Source organism: Protopterus annectens, chromosome 8.part0 (genome assembly GCF_019279795.1).
Source record: "Protopterus annectens isolate FY-2018-M chromosome 8.part0, PAN1.0, whole genome shotgun sequence".
NCBI lineage: Eukaryota > Metazoa > Chordata > Ceratodontiformes > Protopteridae > Protopterus > Protopterus annectens.
This window is the reverse complement of record NC_056741.1, coordinates 1638878760-1638891215: the sequence shown is the minus strand read 5'-3', so window position 1 is coordinate 1638891215 and position 12456 is coordinate 1638878760. Positions and strand designations below refer to the sequence as shown.

The 12456-nt window shown below is 46.3% G+C and overlaps 1 protein-coding gene across 1 annotated transcript in view; it reads right to left on the bottom strand.

Moving 5' to 3' along the window:
• The window catches only part of JAM3 (junctional adhesion molecule 3), a 1464991-nt gene that overhangs the window by 123861 nt on the left and 1328674 nt on the right, over positions 1-12456 (bottom strand). The gene's annotated exons all lie outside the window — the stretch shown is intronic.

The window sequence follows — 12456 nt, the reverse complement described above, 5'->3', positions numbered from 1 at the left end:
GTTAAACAGTTATTGACTTTTTCTGACATCGGCTGAGGCAAGAAAGAGTCCCCAACGTGGTACTTAGCTTTTAGAAGTCTTGAGTAGTATTCGGTAGTAGTAATCTCTGGATCTGACCGACCGGCACTTGCGAACAGCTTCTGCTTCGGGCGCCACACGGCAAGAAAGACTGAGGAAAATGGCGTCGGCTGATGCCTTTATACCCGGAGACCAGCAGGGATGGCGTCGTGTGAAGTGCGACATCGGCTGATGCCGGACCCAGACTTTGGAATCCGGCCGACCGAAGGGCTGCCTGACGACAGGACAACCCATTTGTTATGACTGCAGATGCATCCATGAAGGACATCTTGCTGTAGTATATGTAAATGGTGTTGCAGGAAGTATTTTACATCCAAAATATCCAGGTATTTATTTTTTGGTCCCTTACTCCTAAAACATTTGGTTTGTTGCCGGTCACTGGGGATTACATTTAAAATAATGACATACATTTGAGTTTCAGGCTTTTATTTCCTTCAGGAAATTCATGCTAACACAAATCCTTTTATTTAAGCAAGTATATAATGTTATAAGAGCAATAATTAAAATCTGTTCCTATTTTTGAGCCTTTGTTCTCCTTTCATTTTAGGCTTTATCCACATTTCTTCAGCTGAAAGGCCCAAAGGTATACAAACCTCTTCACTGCTGCTGCCAGTGGTGGATCGCTCTCTCTCTCTTTCACACAGCCACTTCAGAACGCAATTGCCAAAAAATGCATCATCATCCCCTTTGGGAAGAGTGACGTCCCCACATATTATCACATTAATAACAATGTCCTAAGTACACAATCACTAGTGAGGGATTTGGGCTCCCAGGTTGACAGCAACCTGACTTTTGACCACCATGTTGCTTCTGTTGTACGGAAAGCTTGCTACATGGCCCACCTCATAAGTAAGGGTAACTCATCCAGGGTCAAAGAGGTTATAAGATCCCTGTATTCTTCCCTTATAAGGCCAATTACTGAGTACAATGCCCACTTCAGCATGTACCTCACAAGACACATGCAGCAGCTGAAGAGACCACAGAGGTTCCTCACCAGGAGAATCCAGGGCCTCAAACACCTACCCTATATAGATAGGCTAAAAGCCCTATCTCTCTACCCAGTTTCATACAAACTCCTCAGAGGTGACCTCTGTCTGGCATACAAAGCAACCTCAGACCCCGCCTTGATGGGACTACTACATATCCGCAAGTCAAGCTCCACTTGAGCAACCCGTACGCATGACCTCAGCCATCTGTGATATCAAAAGGACTTGTTGGCGGGACAGATTTGTGTCCCAGAGACTTCCCTATCAGTGGAATAAACTCCTTCACGTCAAGAAGAGTACCTCATTATCCTTTTTTAAGCGCAATCTGGATAACTGGATGGGAAACAGAAAATACACTCCTGGGATTCCACCTGTGTCCCTGCTGGACAGGGTCTCTGGGTGATGACTTGTCTAAACATGAGCTAAACTCTTGGCTAGGCTTATAAGGCCCTCAGGGCCGATAGCCTAGTAACCTCCTATAATCCTATGATCCATTACTGTTCCCCCCCTCTGCCCATGGGGGAACTTCCACCTTGTGTGTCCTGGTAAGACCTCAGTGATTTTTTGAACCACATCTTTCCACTACCTCTTTGCCCTTTAGGGAATTGTTTGGCAAATGCGGAAAAACATACTCCAACGGCAGACAGGGTTTTAACTTCCTGTTCACATCTGGTTAGCGTTTCTTTTACTTTAGGCCTAAAAAGGGATGAACCATCAAAGGTAGCATTAACAAAGGAAGATCAGAAGGGCTCCACGAAATCACAAAAGTGCATCCAGGCCTGTCTCTTGATAGAGATGCCTGAACCCACCGCTCTACTTGCTCCATTTGCTGCATATGAAATGAGGACATGGACGAGCTGACAACCGAATTGAGGGAAATAAGCTGAGCGTTGACCTTATCTGCTGTCACCTCAGCTACAGCTCCTTGGAGGAAGTCTGAAAGTTCTTTTAACAGGTTCCTCTGTAATCTAGCAAAATGGGTAAGGTAGTTCAGTAACCATAAGATAAAGGCCTCGCTATGACAAAAATTAGAAGTTATGTACTCACCATAATGTTCCATCTGAGTAGGTAGTTCATTTGTCTGCAACCTGTGGGTTACGGATCCGAGCCGGCAACTTGTTTCAAGCTAATGGATCCGAGCTCCTAGCTCCTCCCTTCACCCATAATCCCCTGCTAACCCTCCATGACCTCAGATCGAGTTTGCCCCTCAATATATATCCAACAAAAGGATATCTAACTACTAGTAGATCCGAAGAAGGCCAGGGGGAAGGAGGGGGGGATGGTTGCAGACAAATGAACTACCTACTCAGATGGAACGTTATGGTGAGTACATAACTTCTAAATCTGAAGTAGGATGTTCATTTGTCAGCAACCTGTGGGACAGAGTCCCCAGCTACCTGCACCTTGGGTAGCCATCATGGAAGGATATTACGAAGCACCGCAGAGCCAAAGGATGCTCTCCCTCTAGAAAGCAGGTCTAGCTTGTAGTGGTTGATAAAGGTATGAGATGAAGCCCAAGTGGCTGCAGAACAAATATCATCCAAAGGAACTCTAGACTTGAAAGCCGCAGAAGTAGAAATGGAGCGGGTGGAATGAGCACGAACTCCTTCTGGTGCGGGTCTACCCGAGGCTTGATAAGCCAGTAGGATACATTGGGAAATCCAGTGAGATAAAGATACTTTAGAGATAGCTTTCCCCAAGTTAAATTTGGCAAAGGAAACGAACAGCTGGTCGGATTGTCTATGGCCAGCTGTCCTATGAGTATAAAAACTAAGCTGCCTATGAACATGCAATGAGTGCAACTTGTACTCTCCCTTATTTTGATATTTAGGGAAAAAAAAAAACGGTAAATTTATGGATTGATTTATGTTGGTTTCTGATGCTATCTTGGGAAGAAAGGAGGGATTGATCCTGAGGTACACTCTATCTGGGTGAAAAATCAGGTATGGAGGCTTCACAGAAAGAGCCTGAAGTTCCGACACTCTTTTCGCTGAAGTAATGGCTACAAGGAATGCTGTTTTCCATGACAAGAATTTGAGATCCACTGAAGCAGCGGGTTCAAAGGGTGGAGCCGTCAAGGCTTGTAGAACTAAAGTAAGATCCCAAGGGGGTACGGCTTCTTTTACAGGGGGTCTAAGTAAAAAGGTACACTTGAGAAAGGTTTTACACAATTTGGCTGACATCAAGGGCCCTGTATCATGTCCCACATGATAATGAGATATGGCTGCCAATTGCACTTTGACAGTTGAACAACTAGCGCCTTCCTGAAAGAGTTCAGTTAGGAAGTCTAAAATGGATGGAAGAAGAGCCGTAAAGGGATCTAGGTCGCGGTGCTCTGCCCAGATGGAAAAACGTTTCCATTTACTGTGATAAACTTTCCTGGTGGAGGGCTTATGCGCTGCCACGAGGATGGCTTTGACTGGTGAAGAGATACCGGGAGTCCTAACTAGGAGTGGAACTGGAGCAACCAAGCTGTCAGTTTCAGATTGTCCAAGTTTGGAGTTGGCAAGTCCAACAGATGGGAGATGAGATCCGGGATGGGATCTAGAATCCAAGGGTGATTCACAAGGTGAGACCACAGGTAAGGGAACCAAATTTGTCGAGGCCAGAATGGGGCAATGAGAATCATCTTGCTCCCCAACCGCGAGGCTTTCTGTAAGAGTTGTATCATCATTGGCAGAGGAGGACAGACATAGAGTAGACCGGGTGGCCAAGCATGCACGAGAGCATCTCTTGGAGTTCCCCCTGGAGGGGGGATTAGAGCGAAGAAATTGTCGCATTTGGTGTTTTGATGGAGATGCAAAAAGATCGCAGCAGGGTTGCCCCCATGTTGCGAATATCTGCTTCGCTACTAGAGGGTTGAGAGACCACTCATACGGGGTAAGAAGGGTGCGGCTGAGCTTGTCCGCTAGGATGTTGGTCCTCCCCGGAATGTGCGTTGCAATCAGAAAGCGGTTGGTGGAGATCGCCCATTCCCACACTCTCACGGCTTTGCGGAAAAGAGGATAAGATCTGGTTCCCCCCCTGTTTGTTGATATACCAGACCACTGACATGTTGTCCGACTGAATTGCATTCGTTCCTGCGGGGAGGAAGCTCTGAAGTGCTTGCAACGCCAACAGCACCGCTCTCACCTCCAGAACGTTGATATGCAGGGAGGTCTCTGTATCGTTCCACGTGCCTTGGACTGTCCTGCCTGAATAATGCCCCCCCCCAACCCGAGGCGGGAAGCGTCCGTGGTCACAGTGGCGATAGGGGGAGAGGTGCAGAAGGGATGGCCCGTATGGAAGTTCGATGCTTGGAGCCACCATAGTAGCGCCCTCCTGCAAGCTTTGCTGATAGCAATGGGATGGTGGAGAGGAAGGGATAGGAAGGACCATTGCACTAACAGAGTCCATTGCAGTACTCGCATGTTCAAACGGGTGCATGGAAGGAGTGTAATCGCTGCCGCCATGGAGCCTAGTGCCCTCAGGACCAATTCCGCTGGTGAAGCCTCTGAATGAAGGATAGCCCGCACATGAAGTTGTAGGTTCCTGATTCTCTCGGGAGTTAGAAAGGCTCGCAAATCTCTGGTGTCTATTCTGGCACCTATGAATTCTATGATCTGCGTCGGAGCCAGTAGACATTTGCCGACATTGATAGTAATGTCTAGTTGTGAGGCTAGATGGAGAAAGAAGTCCCTGGCCGAGCAAAGTAGATGCCTTGTTGGTGCGGTCAGGAGCCAGTCGTCCAGGTACGGAACGACCTGAATTCCCTGGAGTCTCAGGTGGGCCGCAATCACTGCTAACACTTTGGTGAACACCCTGGGGGCTGTGGTGAGGCCAAAGGGAAGGACCCTGAACTGGTAGTGACTGCCCCCCAGCTGGAAGCGAAGAAACCTCCTGGATCGTTTGTCCATTAAGATGTGGTAATACGCATCCTTGAGGTCTATAGAGCACATCCAATCGTTTTCCCTCAAAAGGGGGAGGATAGATTGAAGAGTGACCATTCGGAATTTTTCCTTGGTTACTGACCGGTTCAAGCGGGAAAGGTCTAGGATGGGTCTCAGGTCCCCCGTCTTTTTTGGCACCAAAAAGAACCTGGAGTAGAACCCTAATCCGAGCTGGTCTTGGGGGACGGGCTGGATGGCTCTTTTTCTTAGCAGCTGCTGTATTTCTGCGGCTGCGGCCTCCCTCTGATAGGGTGGTACATCGAGGAGGTTCTTGGATTGGGGGACATGAAGTATTGGTATTTTGTACCCTCTGGATATGATGCGAAGCACCCAGCGGTCTGTTGTGATGGACTCCCATGCCGCTAGGTGTTTCGAAAAACGCCCCCCCCCCCCGACTGCCTCCAGAGTGGAGCAGCCGGGCAACCCCTAAGGGCTGCTGCGCGGGCCGCTCAGAGAAAGGTTCTCTGGACCCAAAGTTCCTTGGAGCCCCTCTGCCCCTGGGGAGACGTCCTCCCTGTCCACCTCTGCCACGGTAGGACTGGTTGTCAAGAGCTGGTTGGGAACGTTGTGATTTTCGGTACCACATCTTCTTCTGACCCTTTTGGTTCATTGAAAAGGACCGCTGGGGAGAAGAGAAGCGGACTCCGACGGCAACGTCTTCCCGTCCTTCTCGCTCTGGACAAGTGTCTCGCGAACTGTTTTGCCAAATAGGGCAGAACCATCAAAAGGGGCATTCGCGAAGGATGCTTTAAAGGGCTCCGTAAAGTCGCAATGACGGAGCCAGGCCTGACGTCTCATGACTAGGCCTGATCCGCTAGCCCTAGCGGCTCCCTCTGTGGCGTGGGACAACAGCCGCATAGAGGTGTTTGAAATAGATCTCAGAGTGGCCATTCGGGTGGAGTACAATTGTTTATCCTCTTCCGACATGGACTCAGGGGGGGATGCAGCGTATTCTTTGATAAGATCCCGCTGCATCCTGATGACATGTGCCATATAGTTCAGAGACCTTACTGAGAAGGTCGCTGAACTAAAGACTCGCTTCCCTAAGCGATCCATCAAACGGGACTCTTTGCTCGGTGGATGGACTGAGGGACTCTCCTGAGCCAATTCCCTCTTTGTGGCTGCTGCCGTCAACATGGCATCTACAGGGGGCCCCTTACTCCAATGTGATCGGTCTGAGGGGGGGGCTAAGAATCCTATCCGGTCGCTTCGGTATTGGCTCCACGGTGTCCGGATCCTTCCACGCCCTGGTGGTAATGAGGTCCACCAGGGGGTCGGCTGGAGGGGACACCCAAGAGGTAGACGGGCCTGCCTCGAATGCCTCCAGAAACACGGACTCGTCAGAGGAAGACTTAGGGGCAGACCACCCACCTCTGATTCTCAGCATCTCCATGATGTCTCCAAAGGAGACATCCTCAGGGGGCGATCTTGGGGAGCCTTCCCCTTCCTCCAAGTCCATGTCCTCGGTTAAGGACTCAGGGGAGTCCACGTGCCTCCTTTTGCACTTAAGCTTGCGGGGAGCTTCCTCGGGGGGACTGTCCGAGGAGGCCTCGCCAGCAACATCTTGTTCCAATGGAACTATCTGTGACATCGAAGCAGACTGTCCCTTTGGCCGGGTGATGGAAGCCTGACCCAGCAGAGAGGGAGTGCAGGGAGGAGTCGATGCAAGGACCGGGGGTCCAGATGCTCTCAACAGAGCCCTCTCCACAACATCGAAGGCCGAGGGAGAGCCACTCTCCAATGGATCCGAAAGTCGGCTCCCACTCGAATCCGATGAAGGGACTGGAGCCGGCGCCGAGACTGTCGGATCCGAGGGACCAGTGTGCTCCGACCTGGACGGAGCCGAAGGCACACTGAATCCCCCGGATCCGAAGCTCGGACCACAGCTCTGAGAGGTCGGATCCGACAGGCTCGAGGGCAGGGTCGGATCCGAAGTACCAAGTACTGTCGGCGCCGACCCACCCCCGGCTCCAAGGCTGCTCGGCTCTGAGCGCTCCGAACCCAGGTAGCGGGTCGGAGAAGGAGCAATTGGGTGGAAAAAAGGTGTCGAGCTCCCCCCCTGAGGGGAGGAGGCAAGAGCACTCCCATCTGCAGCTGGGCCTGGATGAATCTTCGCATCATCCGGTCCAAGTCTGCATCTGATAAACTGAAGGTAGATCTCGAGGAGGCCACCGAGGCAGGCCTGGAATGCCGCCTAGATGACCTCGACGGGGATCGGGTCTCCTCCTCCTCGGGCCCCAGGGAGAAACAAGGGGATTGGAGCCGAGGAGGAGGAGACCTAGAAGCAGTGGAGGGAGAAGCCCGCTTAGCTGGCGGGGCCGAAACGGAAGTCTTGTGGTGCTTCTCCCTCCGTTTCTCCCTCCTGGCCTCCGACACTTTAGCAGGAGTTTGAGTCCCGGACGGAGGCAGGGGGTCAGGAGTGGCAGCGATCACAGGCTGTGGTGGAGCCACGGGAGCAGCAGAGATAGCGGAGGCCGAAGCCGAATCCGGGGGTAAAAGTCCCGCCAGGACCAGCTTCGACCTCCGCTCTTTCAGTGCCCTGGGGTTGAACGCTGCACAGATGGTACAGCCCGAGGTGAGGTGTTCAACCCCAAGGCACCGAATGCACCGAGTGTGGCCATCAGCCAGGGAGTGCTTATGGCCACACTCAGTACATTTAGAAAATATGGCTTTTGGGGCCTCAGCCATTCCTTTTTTTTTTTTTTTTTTTTTTTAAGAAAAAAAAGAAAAGCAACTACACACACACACAGGCCCCAAAAGAAAAGCAACACACACACTAGCGACCAGCGAAGGGAGGGTACTAATTAAAAAATAAGGAACCTAACTCAGACACACTTTAAAAGTATTAATTTAAACTAAAAAAGAAATTCCTGACAAAAAAGTACTTAGAAAAAGGTAACTTTTTCTTCAGTTATCTGACGAGCTCAACAAGGATCCAGCCATCCACAAGCGCGGCAAACTAGATCTGAGGTCATGGAGGGTTAGCAGGGGATTATGGGTGAAGGGAGGAGCTAGGAGCTTGGATCCATTAGCGTGAAACAAGTTGCCGGCTCGGATCCGATATCGGATCCGTAACCCACAGGTTGCTGACAAATGAACATCCTACTTCAGATGACATGTTTCCTATACCTATTCATGATCCTGGAATCCTTATTAGGAGGATGGATAGAGGAACTGGTCTCGGAAAGTTTGGCGCCATGATCATGACATCAACTGCAACACCTCTGGTTAGAAAAGCCTAATCCTTTGGAGCTGTAATATATTTGTTTGGCCACCTAGGAGTGGGTTCTATAGAATCTGGGGTCTCCCAAGCATTCTGAGAGATTAACTGAATAAGCTCATTGGAACGAGGGGTCACCCAAGAGGTTGAAAGGCGAGATCCAAAGGGTTTCAAGTATACCAACTCATCGGCCAAAGGGGAGGAGAACTGCCAGTCACCTCTCTGCTTTATAAAAATACCAACTGGAAAGATAACTAAGAATCACAGAGAGACTGTTTAATAGTTTTGTAAACCTTCAGTATTCTGAAACAAGGTTCTCAACCTTGGTTTCTCAATGTTACAAAAGTCATATATGTTTTCATCTAAGTTACCGTTCATCAAATTGTCGAACAGAAAAGAATATATTCTCCTGTAACTAATGAAAACTTAATTTGAAGTTGTCTCTTCATACTCATTCACATTCCCCAAAATAACTTCCATGCTGTTTATGTACTTCTCGTGATCTATCAGTACTTTTGTACCTCCTTTATCACTTTTCATAATTCTAACATCTTTGTTATTTTTTAATTAATTTAAAGCTAATTTCTCATTTCTAGTTAAATTGCAATATTTTTGTTACCTTTGCCTTCATGTAACAATCCCGATTTGTTTTTCACAAGTATGTTCAAAAACTTTTAAAGTATGAACCAGAGGTGGGTTGTAACATGAGGGCTTACTATATTGACTTTTATTCATTCTGACATCTTTATTTATTTATTTATTTATTTTATTTATTTTACATTTGTTGACCGGGAGAATCCGACTGGATATATGTCCATTTTCAGCGGAGGCCCGGGGAGAAAAGCTCCACATATAGAGTAAAATTACATACAGGGTAAGATAGGTACATATTAATACATATTGTAATAACCAACATAGTTTCTAGATAGTATACATAGACAAGACATTATTAGGAGAAGATGGGCACAGGCAAAGAGAAATTTACTTATACTAGATAGTCTAACTAGATAAAGAGGGGGAAAGGAGTTAGGAAGTATAGAGCAGGTAGCAAGATTTGTTATAGGGGTAATAGAGAAGATCCGAGAGTACATCAGGAAGGAGATTAGTTGATAGATGAGAAAGGCAGTAGGCAATGTAGAAAAATGTTAATCTGGATATGAGCATTGGCAAAGCCAATGAGACTGGAGATGGTGGGTAAGACTTTTTTTGAATTGGGGTAGGGAGGTAATGGTGGTAATAATAGGTGGGAGGGAGTTCCATAACTTACCAATGGAGTTAGCAAATAATGCATCTCCTCCAGAGTTGAAGGATTTGACTGTTTGAATGAGTGTTCTACTAGGACCAAGACTATTTAGATTGGTATATGGTATGATTAATTTACCCAGTGCTGGGGACTTTTCAGGGTGTTTGAGTATTTTGAATGCCTCAATGAGTTGGTTTAGTTGAAGAAGGTTTGGGAGTTCTAACCAGCCAAGATATTTTAGGTTAATACAATGATGAGTTCTATATGGTTTACCAGTTGCAAATCTGGCTATATGGTTGTAGGAGCATGATAGTTTATTTAGGTCTGATTTGTTAAGGTTGGTAAATAATGGAGGCGTATAGAAGGGTAGAGAGTAAGTCGAGCGAGCTAGGGTAACTTTTGCATTTGGTGTTAGAAAGGATTTGATTCTGTATAGTGACCCCAGTTTCTTGTTAACGGTCTTAATGGTGTGATTAATATGGATGTCGAATTTGAGTTTATTATCAATGGTCACTCCTAATAGTTTAGATGTCGTCTGGGGAGATAATTGTCCCATTATTGGATTGTATGGTAAAGGCAGTGTTTGGGAGTTTTGGGTAGGATGGAAGAGTAATAATTTGGTTTTCTTTGGATTCAGAATTAGTTGCCGTCCGGCTAGCCACTTCTCTATTGCTGTGAAACAGCTTTGGGTGTTAGATAGTAGTTTGTCAAGGGATTTGTCAGAACATATTAATGTCGAGTCATCTGCATATTGAATACAGGTGGCCTCAGGGATAACTTTATGAAGGTCATTAATAAAGACTGAAAAGAGAAGTGGACCCAGTATGGACCCTGTGGAACTCCAATGGTATTTGGAAGGAGGTTGGAGAGCTTATTATGCCAAAGTACTGCTTGCTTCCTACCAGAGAGATAGGCCTGAAACCAGTCTAGGGTTAAGTTATCCAGGTGGAGGTTTCTTAGGGTTTCATGGAGTAGTCGGTGGTTTACCATGTCAAAGGCCTTTGATAAATCTAGAAAGAGTGCAGAAGATGTATTTTTATTGTTCGGTTTTGTTTATTATATCTGTAAAAGAGAGCGCTGTAGTAGTGCTGTGATTGGGTCTAAAGCCATGTTGAGAGTTGGTGAGGAGATTATTCTGTGTAAGATAGTGAATGAGTTGTGTGTGTAGGCATTTTTCCATGATTTTGGCTAGTGGTGACATTATGGCTATAGGTCGGTAGTTTGATAAGTCAGTGGATGTGCGCCTTTGTGAAGTGGGATTACATATGATATTTTCCATATTGAGGGAATTGTAGATTCGGAAATGGTACGATTAATAAGTATAGAGATGGGGTAAGCTATGTCTTCTGCAGTTATTTGTAAGTATTCAGCTGGTAGGAGGTCTGCAGAGGGGGTGCTTGGTTTAAGTTTTTGAAGTAAGGATCTAATGGAGGAAGTGGAGACTGGTTGTAGGTGGAAGGTCTGAAGGGTTTTGGAGTGAGTTCTGTAGCAGTGGAGGGTATGGTGGATAGTTGGTTAGCTAGGGTTTGGATAGTATCAGTGAAGAAAGTGTTAAAGGTATTGGCTACTTCTTCTGGGTTTTTATCTGCTATAATTTCTGGGGTAGGAGTGGTGGATTTCCCAGGATGGAGAAGTTTATTTAGACCTGCCCAAAATTTTTGAGGGTTGTTTTGATGTTTATTTTGAAGTTGGCAGTAGTAGTTACTTTTGTCTATTAGTATGGCTTTTTTTGTCATATTTCTTTGTTGCTGAAATTTAATGCGGTCTAGGGGCGTTTTGGTTGTCCATTTTTCCCAGGATTTGTTTCTGAGTTTTATTTTAGATTTTGTTTCTTTTGTAAGCCAAGGTGTAATATTTGTTTTAGTTTTGATTAGTCTTTTGGGGCATGAGTATTAAGTATGTTTAGGAAAGTGGTATTAAATTTAGAAACTGCCTCTTCTAGGGGGAGGTACTTAAGAGTTGCCCAGTTACAGGATCTAAGTTCCATTTTAAACTTTTCGAGGTCAAAATTTTTCTTATTTCTAATAGACATATACGTGGGAGGTATAGGACTACCTGTTTTATTTTTCCTTATATATGTTATAAGGTGATCGCTGAGTTCATTTGGGAGGGTCCCAGATGTATACATTTGGGGTTGACTGTTTATGAGGATCCAGTCAAGGATACTCTCCTTTTGGTTTGAGTTCCCAACTCTGGTAGCAGAGGTGATGGTCTGAGAGAACCCATGGAGATTTATATGGGTAGGGTTAGTCTCGGAGGAGCATAGTTGCCAGTCAATGTTAATATCACCCAGGATTATAGTTTCCTGTGGGTAGTTATTGGTTAGCCAGTTAAGAATGCTTTCCAATGTTTCAGAGTTTTTCCCCGGAGGGATGTACATTACAATTAGATTAATACTTTTTTTTCTATTAAGCTGTAGTTTTAGAGTGAGTATCTCAGCATTAGAGATTTGTGGTGGCTGAGTAGGGTTAAAGCTGAGATTTAGATTATTTTTGTAGAGGACTGCAATGCCGCCACCCTTTTTTTTTATGCGGTCGGCTCTATGCATATTATAGCCTGGTGGTATAATCTCATTGTCATTGGTCCCTGGTTTTAGCCAAGTTTCTGTTAAACACATAATGTCTGGGAGGTGGGTAGCTAGTAGAGCATGGAGGTTATGTATTTTATTGTTGATGCTTCTAATATTTAAGTGGCAGATATGAAGGGAGTTATTATATCTTGGTGGGGTATTAGAGTTGATTTTTGCTGTGGGGCCTGGGTTTGGGTGGACATCTCCATCTTTAGTGATGCTTTTTCTGAGATATTCCACCAGCCTCATCAGTTTCTGCAACAATTTCTGCCCTTGTTTAGATTTGGGGCGTGTTTGGTCTGGTTTGTAAGGGTAGTAATAATTAGAATTTGTGGTTTTTCTGAATAGTTGTTGGGTTGTGTTGGTGGTATTATACAGAGGTAGGGGAGCTTTAGTTTGATATCTGGGGTAATGGAAACCTGAGTAGGGTT